The sequence below is a fragment of the Oncorhynchus clarkii genome, chromosome 29, assembly GCF_045791955.1.
Source record: "Oncorhynchus clarkii lewisi isolate Uvic-CL-2024 chromosome 29, UVic_Ocla_1.0, whole genome shotgun sequence".
Taxonomy (NCBI): domain Eukaryota; kingdom Metazoa; phylum Chordata; class Actinopteri; order Salmoniformes; family Salmonidae; genus Oncorhynchus; species Oncorhynchus clarkii.
In genome coordinates, this window is record NC_092175.1 from 20249210 (window position 1) to 20268896 (window position 19687).

Consider the following 19687-nt stretch of genomic DNA (forward strand, 5'->3'; position numbering starts at 1 on the left):
CCCAGTTTCTCTTTATTCAATAGATAATCCTGAGGATTAAAGGTCTGCTGTCTGGCCAACCCCTCTGAAGCCCCTCATAAATCTTCTGTCTGTCTGTCTACATGTGTTGTGCTGGTTTTGCCCCTTGGTGCAGTTGATTGGTTACCTTAGAAGACATATTGACCAGAGTTGACCACTCCTTGATCACTGTTTCCAACCACAGCCTGATGCTCACATTGTGTTCTTTTACAGAAGAGCGTGTTGTTGATCAGCTTAATGAAGTTTAGAAGGTCCTCAGAATCTCATATGAATCACTTCATGATCGGGACCATTTATGATGAAGTGTTCTCCCTAACATAACACACCATTTTTTAAATGATCTAATGGGAAGCTACAGTTGGGTCCAGAATTATTGGATGCCTTGATAGAGTAGAGAAAAAAGACTGTATAAAATAAGTAATTCAAATTCTGAGCTTTATATATATACCTACATATACACACACACACGCACACACACACACACACACACACACACACACACACACACACACACATTGACCAAAATATAAATGCAACATGCAACAATTTCAAAGATTTTACTGAGTTACAGTTCATATAAGGTACCTTGGTGCATTCAAATTGCCATCAATAAAAAGCAATTGTGTTCATTGTCCATAGCTTATCCCTGCCCATACCATAACCCCACCGCCACCATGGGGCACTCTGTTCACAACATTGACATCAGCAAACCGCTTGCCCACACAACACCATACACTCTGTTTGCCCGGTGCAACTGAAACTGGGATTAATCCGTGAAGAGCACACTTTTCCATCGTGCCAGCGGGCATCGAAGGTGAGCATTTGTCAGTTACGACACCGAACTGCAAGACCCTGGTGAGAAAGACGAGCATGCAAGATGAGCTTCCCTGAGATGGTTTCTGACAGTTTGTGCAGAAATTCTTCGGTTGTGCAAATCCACAGTTTCATCAGCTGTCTGGGCTGCTGGTCTCAGACAATCCCCCATTTGAAGAATTCCGATGTGTAGGTCCTGGGCTGGCGTGGGTACACACGGTCTGTGGTTGTGAGGCCAGTTGGACGTACTGCCAAATTCTCCAAAACAACGTTGGAGGCGGTTTATGTTAGGGAAATTAACATTCAATTCTCTGGCAACAGCTTGCACACTCCCTCAAAACTTGAGACACCTGTGGCATTATGTTGTGTGACAAAATTGCTAATTTTAGAATGGTATTTTATTGTCCCCAGCACAAGGTGCACCTGTGTAAGGATCATTCGGTTTATTCGGCTTTTTGATATGCCACACCTGTCAGGTGGATGGATTATCATGGCAAAGGAGAAATGCTCACTAACAGGGATGTAAACAAATTTGTGCACAGAATTTTATAGAAATAAGATTTTTGTGTGTATGCAACATTTCTGGCATTTTTTATTTCAGCTCATGAAACATGTGACTAATACTTTAGATGTTGCGTTTATATTTTTGATCAGTAAATATATAATTTTATACTAATAGAATTGCTAAGAGAAAGAGCTTTTTTAAAAGAAGTAATAAAATATTGTTTCCCCTGTTTTCAATACTCCAGCACCCTCCCCAAAAAGAGATTGGAGCATACATTTTAGACCATTCCTCCATACAGAATCTTTCCATATCCTTGACATCCACCACCATATTTTACAGTAGGGATTGGACGTTAGCACTGGTCTTTCGAAGGACAAATCCACCGCTGGTGCGGCAGCCAAAGTCCTCTATTTTACCATAACATCGATTCGAATCCAAGTGCCAATGCTGTTTACAAACTCCAGGCGGTGCTATGGTCAGATTACATGAAAATAGAGCTCTTTGGCCACGCACAACAACGGTGGCGTTGGCTATTCGAAAGAACAATGCATATGCAGAAAATACCTCATCACTACTGTAAAATAGGGTGGTGGATCTTTGATGTTATGGGGCTATTTAGCTTTCACTTCTCCTGGGGCTGTTGTTAAGGTAAATGGCATCATGAACTTTACCAAGTACCAGGACGTTTTATGCCAAAAACCTGGTTGCCTCTGCCAGAAGGCTGTAACAGAAGGCAGCAAGTGAATCTTCCAGCAGGACAATAACTAATAGTGTAATTAAAAAATAAAATAAAAAGTACAATACAATATAACTCATTATTTGTATTATTTATTTTATACAGTCTTTTTTGTTCATCTTTATCAAGGGATCCAATAATTCCGGACCCCGCTGTATATCAACTCACTCTGCTACGAACTAACGGTTTCTGTAATAATGTGGATGGGCATATGGACAAGTTTGATGTTGCAACGCATATAGAATGAGATGCAGCGCAGGGAGTGGTAAAGCTCCATCAATCAATGTGAAATGGTTTTCTTGGAGGGTTAGTGGAAATATAACAGTTCATTTCACATTCCAGCACACATATGTGTCATTCAGTACCACAGGATATCACAAGATGATGTGTGATCTCTTTAACTCACACACATGCAGGCAGACAGTGTGAGAACTGAAATTTCAGTGACGAAAACAGTCTAGACCCATTATCTTAGCCTGGAATTAATTTTTCTGCTACCTGTTATTCCATTGATTGGTGCAACTCCTGTGAATGTGAATGTGTACATACAGGACACTGATAGACAGACACACAGTGTTTTCCCTTGACAGTCCACAGGAGCTCAGAGCAGATATTTTCCGCCACTGTGGGAGATTAATTCATATGTTCAAACGAAGTGGAAAGTATAGACGCTGCACTCTATCCCTCCCCTCTCACTGACCCTGTCTCAGTCTCTCTCCACCCTCACTCTCTCTTTCTCTGCCCCCCCATCTCTCATATACCTCTCCCCTCTTTCTTTCTCCTTCCTCCCTGTCTCCCTGAGGGCAGTCCAATGGCCAACCACCCTGACCCTGGCCTCCTTTGATGTGAGTGATGTGACCCCTGCTCACTACCTGCCCCTACACAGCCAGCCTTATCCTCCCTGAGAGCCTCAGCGCGTCCCACTGCAACACAGAGTCATTAACCCCGCAGCCCCTGGCCTCCACTCTGTTGCATCCACATGATGTATCGGGATGCCCACCCGCCACCCCACGGCCCACGCATCATCCTCTCATTCACCCAAACATGCACGAGTGGGCGGGCCCAAGCCAGAGAGGATGATGCAAGAGGTTTTTTAAACATTTAAAGGAGGTCAGCTTCAAAGGGGGAACCAGAACCTTTGGCCACTGGTTCAGTTATCATAGGTCAGTGGTTGAAAGGAGAGAGATACGTTGGCGGGAGAAGGAATGAATGTCTAATGAACTGAAAGACTGAATGATTCATGTATCCTCACACAGGAACGCAGCTGGTTTACTTAGATGATAAACATATAGGTTTGGAGATAAGGGAGCGAAAGTATAAAGAAAATGAAAGAGAAAACAATGCCCACTGGTTGCTCAGGCTTAGCGTCTCTTCAATACGCTCAGGTAATTATACTGGTATTGGTCGTAGAATTAGAGAAATGCAGTACAGTAGAGAAACCCACAACACTGGCGAACCAGCAGACAGGTTAAAAAAGCAGAGTTCACATAGAGTCATGATGAGTCACTGCCTCAGCCAAGGCAGCAGGTAGCATTGTGGTTAAGAGCATTGGGCCAGTAAATGAAAAGTCACTGGTTCAAACCCCAGAGCCAACTAGGCAAAAAAATCTGTTGATGTGCCCTTGAGCGAGGCACCTAAGCCTAATTAGTCCTGTAAGTTCTTTGGATAATTGTGTCTGCACCATAATGTGAAACCAAAATCATAGTTGGAGTGCTCCACGTGACAAAGCAGAGGAGCACAAGAGCATTCCTACTGGGGAAAAAATGAGGGAGATTATGATTTTTAGAAACGGGGAGCTATTCCTTGTCTGACCACAGTATCAAAAGGGCTCTCCCTGCCAGTGAAGAGAGAGAAGCACTCTCACACCTAGGTTCTGTGCCTCTATTTGTACCTGAATCTGGGCTTCACGAAGGCGAGGCCTCATTCTGTTCTATTATATTCTACTCCACTCTGAGCAGGCAGGTAAGAGAGAGGCGAGTTGCGAGCTCTCCTTGGCAGGATCCCAGGGCATATGTTGGGTGGGAGTGGGGTCTGGAGAGAGCCCTATATCAGATAACATGTTTTCTGGTTCATGTAAAGATGTCGGGCGTATCAACAGAGACATGCATCACCCTGATGGGGCTTCATCATCTGCACAGGGCCTTGGGCTCTGGCTCTGTGGCCAGCCAGTGCTGAGATGGGAGCGGAGGCCCTCCAGCTCCAACCATTCAGTCTTTCAGCACCAGCCCTGGCCAGAGTCCTTCTCTGGGGGAGACCGGGGAGGGAGGTGGGGTGTTGATAGGGTGAGAACCAGAGAGTGTCACAGCGTTAAGAAAGTGGGATAAAGCTGCTAAGCCTGCCCGTACAGTAGCGTAGAGCTTTCAATTAAACTCCTGTCAGGGTGTTTTCCTCCAGTACATGGCAGAATCTGAACACTAACACATTGCAATACAGTACTGACAGAATATAGAATGTAGGGGAATACAGTAGCGGGAATGGTTAGAAAAAGAAGAAGGTGAAGTGAATTCTATTCTACTTTTATATCTATGTTGGAAAATGTGTTGTTATCACTAAAATTCCTATTAATAGAAAGACCATATTATGGGAATCTGAACATGACTGTATTTAACCCTTTACACTCATGGGAATTGGCCTATATGAATAGGTTTAAATTGAAAAGTTTCTTACAGAAGAAATATGAAAAGCATATGCATAACAATGCTAGAAATCGAAAAGGAACAGTTTGGAGATTATGTGAAAATTATTAGTCCAAAGGTAAGGACAACATTTCACCTGACACAAGACTGAATCCAAACATTACACGGTTGATTTTATGTGTATTTTACATTTACTGTACTTTTTGCCGCATTTGTTCATAATGAAATCTGAAAATATTCTGGATACATTCTGTCACATGATAACAATATTGGAAAATGTGGGTTAGGTGCAACACAAGACAAAAGAATTACAAGGGTTTGAGTGGGAGGACTAACTATGCAATCCAAACACTGTCCATTTTAAGTCACAATCTGGGTCAGGTGGGCATCATTTGAAAGTCTGTTATATTGCCAACATGACTAGCTACGTTCTAAAATATGATATTACACTGTTAGGCTTTCACAATGCATTTCAGGGAAACAGACCATCATTTTGGTTCACATAGAAAGGAGTCAGGTGTGTGTGCCGCAGTGAAATTTCTTCACAATAGACAAACATAGGCTCATTCTGTTCAGAACAACTCAGGGTATGACGACATGTCATCTTGTAACTAACTGTACCTCAAACATAGTGATTGTAAACATTGACACTGTCTATGACATTAGTTTTATTATATATAAATGTGAAGTGCACATATGGGTGTTTGGCTTGATTGTGTGACAGACATCAAAGCCGGATTTATTGTAATCCTCAACGTCTCAAATATCTCATCAATATTTGCTAAAGTTGCCCAATTAGTGGGAGGGATGGGTGCTCAGGTTCAGAATGTCCATCAGTCAAAACCCATAGAACTGTGAAGCGCAGAGACAGAGCTCTGACGTCATGTATAGCATGTTACTTTACAGCCACTTTACAGCCAATTTAGGCATTTATCAGTGCCCAAATCTGTCATTTTCAACCCCTATACAGGTACTAGTATAAAAGCCTACCTAAGCATCTAAGCCTTGGGAATTGTTTTAACATGGTCATACTGTACCATGGATCATTTAGCTATTTGATTTAGAATTTTAGGACCCTTTAGACAAGTCTTGTGGGAATCATAGAGCAAACGGAGAACCCATTCGTGTTTGTGAGAGTCTCAGCTTTTGATGGTGGGGTCATGTTCATTTGTAGCTCAAACCGTTAAGACTTGACAGATGTTTTTGTGAGAAGACCTGTTCAGAGTTGGGACAGCGTCAGCTACTTGAAACAAGTCTGTGAAGCTTGTGGTCCCTTGAGAGCTTTTTTCTTGACATTGCTATTCACGCAACTTAGCTATTTATTATCGTAATCAGCTACATCAGTGGAATGCCCAACTGTAATATTATATAGAATCTCATTTGAACTGTAAAGCGTTTGGTTGAAAAAGGAAAAAGGGACATATCGATTTATCATTTACTTAGTGGCATCATACTAATGATTTCTTTTCCCACTAATATCACAATAGATGTTTATTTAATTTGACCATGATGCTTTTATCTTACAAAAAGGATTTTCAAAGACTTGCCATGACAGATGTTTTTAAATGGGCAGCGCTTGGCTCCGACAGTGAAAGCTCTGTCTACAACAAAGAGATAACCAAGAATGAGTGAAATAATGGCATTTGTGCATAAAGGAAATCATATCAGATTTTAATGTATGGCTAATGTCAGAGCGGTCTCATCCATCCTTGTCATGGGGAGAGTAGGTAGGCTAGGCCATGGGGGTTTCAAAGCTTAATCTGGGCCAGGCTGTAAAATGGCTTCCAGCTGTCTCATCATTAGAGCTGATAAGGCACCCTTGCTCCCTCCACTCTCTCTCTGTCAGAGGTAGGAATTAAAGGTAGAATCGTGAGGTAAGGGGCCCCACACAGCACGGCAGAGCCCACTGTCAGTCTGTTGGGAAGTAAAGGAAGGTCTACAATCGTGAGGTAAGGGGCCCCACACAAGACAGCACGGCACAGCCCACTGTCAGTCTGTTGGGAAGTAAAGGTAGAGACTCCTGAGGTAAGGGACAACACACAGCAGAGTACAGTCCCATGTAAGTCTGTTGGAAATTAAAAGGCCTAGAGTACTGACGTTTTTGATTATTTTATTTTACCTTTATTTTACCAGGCAGGTCAATTAAGAACTAATTCTTATTTACAATGACAGCCTGGCAAGAGGCCTCCTGTGGGGCAGGGTGTGGGGGGATTAAGGGCTAAGATTTAAATAAGAGTCTTTACATAAGGGCCAACATTGAGCACATAACAGTACGTTTCGTAAATCTATGGGATTTGAGGTGAAGTCCTGAGGTAAGGGCCACATACAGTACAATAGATTATATCTCTCCACCACTCTCCACCACACATTCCACTGCCCCATTGAGTTTGTGAGGGTGCTGCTTGTTTTTTTGGATAATTACTTACTCATTACTTTCTGTCAGTGTCACTTTTCCTACTTTTCCCCCAGGTTTTTACATTTTCCTGGTAAAGACTGAGGTAAAATCTATGTTCACTACTTTTTACATTATCATCTATTTCCTTCAAGCCTTTTGTTACTGGGTCTGTTTTGTCTGGAAGTGACTGTTCAGTCTCAGAACAAGTAAACAAACAGGGGTCAACTGGGGTCAAATAATTGTCTGCTGTGGGAATCAGCCTTATCACTTGACAGGGATGCCTATCATTTCCATTCAAATGTACTCATCCTTTTTTCTCGTCGGATTCGGTGTGCATTTATGACAACAGCAGTTCAATAACCACTATTGACAAAGGTACAACATATGAACTTCCATTGTATTTTGATTAAGGGGCACTGATTTCATGTCATTTGAATTGACATAATTAATTCAAGGGGCCTGTATCGAATAAGCTGTCAATACACATGTACATAGGTATAACTATCAGGCCACTGATCACATCTAATCCGATGCCAGCAGGACACACTGGATGGAAGTAATCTGGTCACGTAAAGCTGTATGTTGATGGGGCACAATTGTGACAGGTGTAGACGGTGCCCTCTTGCAAAGGTCAAAAAGGGGCCACCAGGCTATTGGAAAAGCCCAGCTGAGGATAGGGGAGCTCTACATGGAGCCCCATAACCCCCGCCTGGGGATCAATAGAGTGGAGTTGCCCAGGGGAGGGCACAATCTCACCTGACCCTCTAATCCTACACAGACAATGCCCCAGTTCAATTAGTAAATATATGGCAATAGATTTAAAAAATATTTATTTTTATTTTTCATGAGTCAAACTTTTCATTTTTAAATAAAAAAATGAATATATTCTAGTCCAAAAAATACTGAGAAGAAACAAATACTGTAAATACTGTAAACAAATGTATTGACCAATAGTAAGCAACATCGCCCCTCCCCCCTTTCTAAACCCCACATCAACATTGGCTCAAAGTCAACAGCCCTGGGGCCCTAAACCCTCAGCCCTTGAATGATGTTTTACATCGTCACATCTGAGTGTACCAAATGTCACTTGCCCAAGCAAGGGAGAGTGATGATCGGAGGCGCAACGTCCTTGGTGGAAATCTTGAAGTTGAGCTTAAAAACAACCAGCCTAAAGCTATTCATGTACCTAGTAATCTAACGTATCTAGCTAGCACTCCTGTCAAGTTGCTAGCTACAGTTACCCATAGCTGGCTAGCTAGGTTTATAGTTTGGTAATTTACATTTCAGAATTGCAAAAAATACTTTTAATTTAGCCTTGCAATACCTTTTGGTTAAGTTTTGTTTACAATGTTGAAGTTTGTGCTTCCTATATAAATGTTTTCCTTTCAAGACTTTTTTGACTTTTTGTAAAAACAATCACAACATTTTAGGACTCATAAAAAAGAGACCACGATTATTTTGGAATCAAATGTGATCCATAAAAGTTATTATTTTCAAGGCGAGTATTTTCAAGAAATCTGTTTAAGTGTGAAAATGATGAACATTTAATATTGAACACTGAATAAAATGCGGTACAAAAAGCTCTACTCTTAACCCATCTTACTAGCTGCTGTTTTATTTAGAATTTAAAACATGTATTGGGTTGGAGGTATTAAAGCAAAGAACCTACAGAGTGGACTATATCAGGTCATGCTCATTCTATTAACACCCGTGCTCAGTCGATCCGTGCCGGTCTCCTGGGAGGCCCTGAGCTGTTAGTTGAGGGGTATTGATCTCCGTAAATGCAGGGGCCTCCGTGCAGACCTCTGAGGGGGAACAACGCTTTGCTCTGGCTACCTCTGCCTCTCTCCTTCTCTTTCCTTCTCCCTCTTTCCCTCTGCCCCAGCACACAACCAGGGCCAGCCAGAGCCCTCTCCACCTCCACAGAGGCCAACGTGTGACTTGATGCCATCGATAAAACTACAGCCTGAGCTGGACCTCGGTCGCGTCCCTGCACAGTAAGAAAGGCTCTCTGTTGCGGCTCACCTCAATGGAGGCCCGCCCTCTAGGATACAAACACTCAATATCTCCCCGGTAGGTCTGTCCTCCCAGATCCATACAAGTTCATGTCTCTGTTTTTCCCACCTTGTGTGCTGGGTCTTCAGGGTTTGGGATAGTGCTTGGCGGCACTTAGATAGGATGAACACTGGAACTGGAACTATGTGAGTCCAAGTTGAGCTATGGGAGGTAGGAGAGACAGGGCAAGAGAGGTACGGGATGGAGAGAAATAGCCAGAAAAAAGTCTAAAGAGAGGTACAACAGACTTAGAAATATCTCACTATACACTCCCCTACATATTTATTTGGATGGCACTGCAGTGGATAGCAGCCGTTTTATGGGCCCCTGACCAATTCTGCTATTTTGTGTTGTTTTTACACTGATTGAAACTTTTTTTGTACGTAATGTCTCCGCCATCATTTCCTATGCCCGAAAACAGCTTCTAGACATCAGAACAGCGATCACTAACCTCGATTTGAATGAGAAATTCTATTTGAATGAGTCTGCTCTGGGCATTCTGCTTCCTCTGGACTAGGCCCTAATCCCCAGGACTCGAAAAAAGAAAAAACGGAGCAAGAGAGGCAAACGAGCCGGCATCCTAACGGGACTACATCGGCAAGCAAATAAACCGCCTCCACTCTCCATTCTATTGGCGAAGGTACAATCACTAGAGAACATACTCGACAGGACCTGAAGAACTGTAATATTCTATGTTTCTCTGAGATGTGGCTGAACAAGGATAATATACAATATATCTTGCTGGTTTTTCCATACATTGTCTAGACCGGACAGCACCCTCGGGTAAGGCGAGGGGGAGGGTTGTGTCTCTAATGTTAAAGGAAGTCTCATGTTTTTGCTTGCCTGAGTTAGAATACCTCGTGATAAGCTGCAGACCATACTAGTTACCAAGAGAGTTTTAATTAAAACAAATTGTAGCTGTCTATTTACCACCACAAACTGATGCTGGCACTGAGGCCACACTCAACAAGCTGTATAGGGCCATACAGTGCCTTGCGAAAGTATTCGGCCCCCTTGAACTTTGCGACCTTTTGCCACATTTCAGGCTTCAAACATAAAGTTGTAAAACTGTATTTTTTGTGAAGAATCAACAACAAGTGGGACACAATCATGAAGTGGAATGACATTTATTGGATATTTCAAACTTTTTTAACAAATCAAAAACTGAAAAATTGGGCGTGCAAAATTATTCAGCCCCTTTACTTTCAGTGCAGCAAACTCTCTCCAGAAGTTCAGTGAGGATCTCTGAATGATCCAATGTTGACCTAAATGACTAATGATGATAAATACAATCCACCTGTGTGTAATCAAGTCTCCGTATAAATGCACCTGCACTGTGATAGTCTCAGAGGTCCGTTAAAAGCGCAGAGAGCATCATGAAGAACAAGGAACACACCAGGCAGGTCCGAGATACTGTTGTGAAGAAGTTTAAAGCCGGATTTGGATACAAAAAGATTTCCCAAGCTTTAAACATCCCAAGGAGCACTGTGCAAGCGATAATATTGAAATGGAAGGAGTATCAGACCACTGCAAATCTACCAAGACCTGGCCGTCCCTCTAAACTTTCAGCTCATACAAGGAGAAGACTGATCAGAGATGCAGCCAAGAGGCCCATGATCACTCTGGATGAACTGCAGAGATCTACAGCTGAGGTGGGAGACTCTGTCCATAGGACAACAATCAGTCGTATATTGCACAAATCTGGCCTTTATGGAAGAGTGGGAAGAAGAAAGCCATTTCTTAAAGATATCCATAAAAAGTGTTGTTTAAAGTTTGCCACAAGCCACCTGGGAGACACACCAAACATGTGGAAGAAGGTGCTCTGGTCAGATGAAACCAAAATTGAACTTTTTGGCAACAATGCAAAACGTTATGTTTGGCGTAAAAGCAACACAGCTGAACACACCATCCCCACTGTCAAACATGGTGGTGGCAGCATCATGGTTTGGGCCTGCTTTTCCTCAGCAGGGACAGGGAAGATGGTTAAAATTGATGGGAAGATGGATGGAGCCAAACACAGGACCATTCTGGAAGAAAACCTGATGGAGTCTGCAAAAGACCTGAGACTGGGACGGAGATTTGTCTTCCAACAAGACAATGATCCAAAACATAAAGCAAAATCTACAATGGAATGGTTCAAAAATAAACATTTTCAGTTGTTAGAATGGCCAAGTCAAAGTCCAGACCTGAATCCAATCGAGAATCTGTGGAAAGAACTGAAAACTGCTGTTCACAAATGCTCTCCATCCAACCTCACTGAGCTCGAGCTGTTTTGCAAGGAGGAATGGGAAAAAAATTCAGTCTCTCGATGTGCAAAACTGATAGAGACATACCCCAAGCGACTTACAGCTGTAATCGCAGCAAAAGGTGGCGCTACAAAGTATTAATTTAAGGGGGCTGAATAATTTTGCACGCCCAATTTTTCAGTTTTTGATTTGTTAAAAAAGTTTGAAATATCCAATAAATGTCGTTCCACTTCATGATTGTGTCCCACTTGTTGTTGATTCTTCACAAAAAAATACAGTTTTATATCTTTATGTTTGAAGCCTGAAATGTGGCAAAAGGTCGCAAAGTTCAAGGGGGCCGAATACTTTCGCAAGGCACTGTATATCCATCCGCCTTTCCTCATTTTTACCAGCATGTCACCTTTGCAACTAGAGGCAACAAAACTCTTGATTACCTTTCCTCCATACACAGAAATTCATACAAGGCTCTCCCTCACCCTCCCTTTGGCAAATCTGACCATAATTCTATCCACCTGATTCCTGTATACAAGCAAAAACTCAAACAAGAGTCAGATGAAGCGGATGCTAAGCTGCAGGACTGTTTCGCTAGCACAGACTGGAATATGTTTCGGGATTCATACGATAACATTGAGGAGTTTACCACATCAGTCACCGGCATCATTAATAAGTGCATCAACGATGACATTTCCACAGTGACTGTACGTACATGTCCCAACCAGAAGCCATGAATTACAGGCAACAACCGCACTGAACTAAAGGTTAGCGCTGCCGTTTCAAGGAGCGGGACACTAATCTGGATGCTAATAAGAAATCCCGCAATGACCTCCGACATGGCAGGGCTTGCAAACTATCATGAACTACAAAAGGAAACCCAGTCACGAGCTGTCCAGTGATGCGAGCCTACCTAACGAGCTAAATTCCTTCTATGCTCGCTTCGAGGCAAGCAACACTGAACCAGCATGAGAGCATCAGTTATTCCGGATGACTGTGTGATCTCGCTTTTCGTAGCCGATGTGAGTGAGACCTTTAAACAGATTAACATTCATAAGGATGCTGGGCCAGACAGATTACCAGGACTCAAACATTTTCCACCTCTCCCTAACCCAGTATGTAATACCTACATATTTCAAGCAGACCACCATTGTACCTGTGCCCAAGAACACCAAGGTAACGGATCTAAATTACTCACATCTATAGTCATAAAATGTTTTGAAGGCTGGTCATGGCTCACGTCAACATCATCATCTCAGACACCCTGGACCCATTCCAATTCGCATACAACCCCAACAGATCCACAGATGACACAATCTCTAGTGGACTCCACACTGCCTTCTCCCACCTGGACAAGAGGAACATGTACAGCACTAGTCAAACATTTGGATATACCTACTCAGTTTTTCTTTATTTTTCTTTATTTTTCTTTATTTTTCTTTATTTTTGAATAATAGTGAAGACATCAAAACTATGAAATAACACATATGGAATCATGTAGTAACCAAAAAAGTGATAAGCAAATCCAAAATATATTTTAGATTCTTCAAAGTAACCACCCTTTGCCTTTATGAGAGCTTTGCACACTCTTGGTATTCTCTCAACCAGCTTCACCTGGAAAGCTTTTCCAACAGTCTTGAAGGAGTTCCCACATATGCTAAGCACTTGTTGGCTGCTTTTCCTTCACTCTGCGGTCCAATTCATCCCAAACCATCTCAATTGAGTTGAGGTCGGGTGATTGTGGAGGCCAAGTCATCTGATGCAGCACTCCATCACTCTCCTTCTTGGTCAAATAGTCCTTACACAGCCTGGAGGTGTTTTGGGTCATTGTCCAGTTGAAAAACAAATGATCGTGGGACTAAGCACAAACCAGATGAGATGACGTATTGCTGCAGAATGCTGTGGTAGCCGTGCTAGTTAAGTGTGCCATGAATTGTAAATAAATCACTGACAGTGTCATCAGCAAAGCACCCCCACACCTCCTCCTCAAAGCACCCCCACACCTCCTCCTCCTCACACCTCCTCCATGATCATCCATTCACCTACTCTGCGTCTCACAAAAACACGGCAGTTGGAACCAAAAATCTAAAAGTTGGACTCATCAGACTAATGTCTATTGCTCGTGTTTCTTGGCCCAAACAAGTCTATTCTTCTTTTTGGTGTCCTTAAGTAGTGGTTTCTTTTCAGCAATTCAACCATGAAGGCCTGATTCACATAGTTTCCTCTGAACAGTTGATGTTAAGATGTGCCTGTTACTTGAACTCTGTGAAGCATTTATTTGAGCTGCAATTTCTGAGACTGGTAACTCAAACTTATCCTCTGCAGCAGAGGTAACTCCAGGTCTGACCTTCAGGTCTTAAAGTAATGATGGACTGTCCTTTCTCTTAGCTAATTTGAGCTGTTATTGTCATAATATGGGCTTGGCTTTTAACCAAATAGGGCTATCTTTTGTATACCACCCCTACCTTGCCACAACACAACTGATGGGCTCAAACGCATTAAGAAGGAAAGAAATTCCACAAATGTACTTTTAACAAGGCACACCTGTTAATTGAAATGCATTCCAGGTGACTACCTCATGAAGCTGGTTGAGAGAATGCCAAGAGTGTGCAAAGCTGTGATCAAGACAAAGGGTGACTAATCTCTAATATATAATCTGTTTTGCTTGTTTAATACTTTTTTGGTTACTACGTGATTCCATCTGTGTTATTTCATAGTTTCGAAGTCTTCACCTATTATTATACAATGTAGAAAATAGTAAAAAATAATAAAGAAAAACCCTGAAATTAGTAGGTGTGTCCAAACTTTTGACTGGTACTGTATGTGAGAATTCTGTTAATTGACTACAGCTCAGTGTTCAACACCGTAATGGCCTCCAAGTTCATCACTAAGATCAGGTCCCTGACACTGCACACCTCATTATGCAACTCGGTCTTCCTGATAGGTCACCCCCAGGTGGTGACCGTAGGCAACAACACATCCGCCACGCTAACCCTCAACACGCGGGCCCGTCAGGAGTGCCTGCTTAGTCCCCTCCTGTATTCCTTCTTCATGCACGACTGTGTGGCCGCCCACGACTCCAGCACCATCATTAAGTTTTCTGACGACACAACGGTGGTAGGCCTGATCACTGATGACAATGAGGCAGCCTAAAGGGAGGAGGTTAGAGGCCTGGCAGTGTGGTGCCAGGACAACAACGTCTCTCTCAAAGTCAACAAGTCAAAGGAGTGGATCATGGACTACAGGAAACGGAGGGCCGAGCACACCCCAATCCACATCGACTGGTTGAGAGCTTCAAGTTCCTCAGTGTCCACATCATGAAGGAATTAAGATGGTCCACACACACCAACAATGTCATGAAGAAGGCACGACAATGCCCTTTCCCCCTCAGGAGGCTGAAAAGATTTGGCATGGGCCCTCAGATCCTCAAAACGTTCTACAGCTGCAGCATTGAGAGCATGTTGACTGGCTGCATCACCGCTTAGTACGGTAACTGCTTAACATCTGACGCAAGGCGCTACAAAGGGCAATGCATACGGCACTGGAGCCGAGCTCCCTGCCATCCATGATTAAACCAGACGGTGTTAGAGGAAGGCCCTAAAAATTCTCTAAAACGCAGCTGCTGCCCGTTTGCCTGAAAATGGATACATTGTTTAAAAAAAACAAGGCCCGGTCTCCCAAGTGGCGCTGCGTTTTAAGGCATTACATCGCAGTGCTAGCTGTGCCACTAGAGATCCTGGTTTGAGTCCAGTCTCTGTCGCAGCCAGCCTCAACCGGGAGACCCATGGGGCGGTGCACAATTGGCCCTGCGTCGTCCGGATTAGGGGAGGGTTTGGCTGGCAGTGGTGTTCATGTCCCTTCGAGCTCTAGCGACTCTTGTCAGCGTGCATTGCGCCCGGCCCACCAAATGGTCGCCAGGTGTACAGTGTTTCCTCTGACACATTGGTGCGGCTGGCTTCCGGGTTAAGCGGGCATTGTGTCAAGAAGCAGTGCAGCTTGGCTAGGTTGTGTTTCGGGGGACACGCGGCTCTCGACCTTCGCCTATCCCGAGTCCGTACGGGAGTTCAAAAGTTTGGGGTCACTTAGAAATGTATTTGTTTTTTAAAGAAAAGCACATATTTTTTACCATTAAAATAACATACAATTTATCAGAAATACAGTGTAGACATTGTTAATGTTGTAAATGACTATTGTAGCTGAAAACAGCTGATTTTTAATGGAATATCTACATAGGAGTACAGAGGCCCATTATCAGCAACCATCACTCCTGTGTACCAATGGCACGTTGTGTTAGCTAATCCAAGTTTATCATTTTAAAAGGCTTTCCATTAAAAATCAGCCTTTTCCAGCTACAATAGTCATTTACAACATTAACCATGTCTACACTGTATTTCTGATCAATTTGATGTTATTTTAATGGACAAAAAAAGTGATTTTCTTTCAAAAACAAGGACATTTCTAAGTGAACCCTAACCTTTGAATGATAGTGTATGTAAATGAGATATTTCTTTATTTCATTCTCAATAAATGTGCAAACCTTTTTAAAAACATCTTGTCACTGTCATTATGGGGTGTGTAGGTGGGTGAGAGAAAAAAAGATTTCATCCATTTTGAATTCCGTCTGTAACACAACAATGTGGAATAGGTCAAGGGGCATGAATACTTCTGAAGGTGCTGCATATTGTTATATATTATTGAGACTCTGTAAACTTGTTGGATGCGTTGTGTTGTGTCATTTTAAAGTCACTTTTATTGTAAATAAGAATATAATATGTTTCTGAACACTTCTACATCATTGTGGATGCTACCATGATTATGGAAAGTCGTGAATAAATCGTGAATAATGAGTGAGAAAATTACAGAGGCATAAACATCATACCTCCCCAAAAATGCTAACCTCCCCTATTATTGGTAATGGCGAGAGTTTAGCATGTTTTGGGGGCATGATCTTTGTGCATACAGTGCCTTGCGAAAGTATTCGGCCCCCTTGAACTTTGCGACCTTTTGCCACATTTCAGGCTTCAAACATAAAGATATAAAACTGTATTTTTTTGTGAAGAATCAACAACAAGTGGGACACAATCATGAAGTGGAACGACATTTATTGGATATTTCAAACTTTTTTAACAAATCAAAAACTGAAAAATTGGGCGTGCAAAATTAGGCACTGTATGTAACTTCCTCACGGATCATTACTCACGATTCATTCATGAGGATCCATAATCATGGTAGAATCGGCATTAACGTAGAAATTTTCAAAAACATTATATTCTTATTTACAATAAAAGTGACTCCAAAATGACACAATACATTATTTAACATTACTTTCTATTGGGCACAACATAATCTGGAACACAACCATAACAAACTACAAATGCATCCAACAAGTTTGTAGACTCACAAGGTTGATATAGTCACTGCGTGCTAGTAATATGGGATCAAATACTAAACATTTGGTTACTGTAATACACTATAAGTGAATTTGTCCAAATACTTATGACACCTTCAAATGGAGGGACTAGATCCATAAAGTACTTTCATTTCTAAACGGTAAAACAGATATGAAAATATCCTCCAATAAAAAGTGACATTCTGTACTGTCCCCTCATAAAACATTTGATTTCAACTCCAAAATTCTGTTATTGAGACTCTGTAAACTTGTTGGATGCAGTGTACATACATTCCCCTACGTATTTATTTGGACGATGAAGCTAAAGTTGGTCAATTTGGCCCTATACTCCAGCATTTCAGATTTGAGATGAAATGTTTCATAAGGGGTGACAGTACAAGATGTCACTTTTATGTGAGGGTAAATTCATATGGGGGGAATACATACATAAAGTGCTCTCATTTCTAAATAGTAGAACAGATAAGTATGAAAATACCCTCAAGTAAAAGGTGACATTCTGTACTGTCGCCTCATATGAAACATTCAATCTCAAATCCAAAATGCTGGAGTATAGAACCAAATTAAACGTTTTAGCTTCACTGGCCAAATGCAAATACATAGGGGAGTGTTTATTTCAGAATATTAGCTCTACACTCCACATATAAAGGTGTTTGCTACAGTGTGCTTCATAGTATCACAAAGATCATTAGTGGGAATCTCCAAAGCAGGGCAGTGAATCAGCTGCTCCTTTTATCTCATTTGTGACAGGTTGTTTGACTTTTCTAACAGCTTAGCTATCGCCTCGAACAGAAAAGTCATTTTCTTCTTCTCAGCCTCAACGTGTATAGACTAGGTGTGCATTTGGACATGTGTGTATGTGCGCATGCATGCGTGTGTGTGTGTGTGTGTGTATAACATTCTCTAGAGGGGGTTGAAGGGTCTATTTTATCTTGTTAGTGGTCTGATTCTTCCATGCACTTCGAAAACAAATGGGCCCTGAGTCAAGATAAATGATTGTTCTGTGTAAAACAAATGGGCCCTGAGTCAAGATGAATGATTGTTCTGTGTAAAACAAATGGGCCCTGAGTCAAGATCAATGACTGTTCTGTGTAAAACAAATGGGCCCTGAGTCAAGATGAATGATTGTTCTGTGTAAAACAAATGGGCCCTGAGTCAAGATAAATGACTGTTCTGTGTAAAACAAATGGGCCCTGAGTCAAGATAAATGACTGTTCTGTGTAAAACAAATGGGCCCTGAGTCAAGATAAATGACTGTTCTGTGTAAAACAAATGGGCCCTGAGTCAAGATGAATGATTGTTCTGTGTAAAACAAATGGGCCCTGAGTCAAGATAAATGACTGTTCTGTGTAAAACAAATGGGCCCTGAGTCAAGATAAATGACTGTTCTGTGTAAAACAAATGGGCCCTGAGTCAAGATAAATGATTGTTCTGTGTAAAAACAAATGATCATCATCATAACAATAGCTATTGTAACCTATGCATTACTTTGACTGTTTTTTCTTTCTTATAAAAGATAGCGGTTTAAGAGGCCCCATTTGTCTCAGTGACAGCTACATGACATCTTGTTCTCTCACTGTACTGTAGTATGTCTAGGTTGATCCTACTTCTATAATCCTATTAGTTAGCAGCATTGACTGATAGTTAGTGTTATTAAACTAACACTTGACAGGTGACAATAACAATGTGCAACAGAGGCCACAGCCCCATATCTTAACTGAGAGCCCTAGATAGGCTTGGCTGGATAGTGGATAGCTAGAATGTGATTGATAGGAAAACAAACAGGCAGACAGACATCAGCAATGATAGGCAGGAGTCTGGATACCACCCATACACACATCACCGTTATGCCAATCATGTTGTCTCAATGTGTACATCTTCAAGATCCTACCAAGAGTAGCTCCTATTCCTCATTATGGCAAAAGGGCCTTTTAATGGAAACTGTATGTTCATCTTCTTCCCTCCAATCTCACTATCATTCAAGGGTCAGCAGAGTAAATTCCTGCACCTTATCATTTTATTTATTTTACATACAGCTGTTAGAGTTATAATATAACAAAATGTCAGCTACAACAGGATCACAAAGAAAAAAGGGTCTGTTCAAACATCTCCACTTGCACATAGACAACACATCCACTTGCTGGAGTTTATACAGGTTTTCTAGCTCAGCTTCCAGCTCTTCCAGCCCCTAGACTCCAGGTAACTTACTTCTGCAGTGTTTTAGTCTTGGAGAAGGCCAGTCCGCTCCGCTTTTCTCGGACCGGTGCTGCTGGCCCAGAATGCAGATGGATGAGTGTGTGACAGCGCTCTCCCCTCTCTTTCCCAGGGAGGCTCCGTCTGCTGCTGGCCCGGCCAGCAGTGTGTTCGCTATGTAAACTCACCCAGAGGGACCCCAGGCCCAGGGGAGATAAAGACTTCTCCCAGAATGTAAACACTGTGTAAAGTGGTGAGGGGGGCAGCTGTAGTCACACACAGACACGTTGGAGAATCCCCCCATCCCCCCAGACGGGTCAAGGTTAAGCAGTGCTTTCTTTCAGGGCCCCCTTTCCCTCTTAACCCTTCTCTCAGTGGTGCATGCATCTGCAGGGGAGTTATTGTGATGACGTGAGGGGTGCCGAGATCATGGAAAGAAAAGTGGAATGTTCAAAGTATGGTTTGTCTTTTATGTCTATGGAAGAGCGGTTATTGGGGTGGGGGTGGGGGACTTCTTAAGGAACTTGTTATCAGATCAAAGTGTGGGGGCGATGATCTTCGTCTTAGCCATTATCATCAGCAGCAGCTTTATTGTCTCTACATCATCATCTTTGGTGGCAAATGTTTGATGTCTTCTGGACAGGTAGATATCTGAGGAGATTACATTCCCCTCTGACCCCATTCTTGTGTAC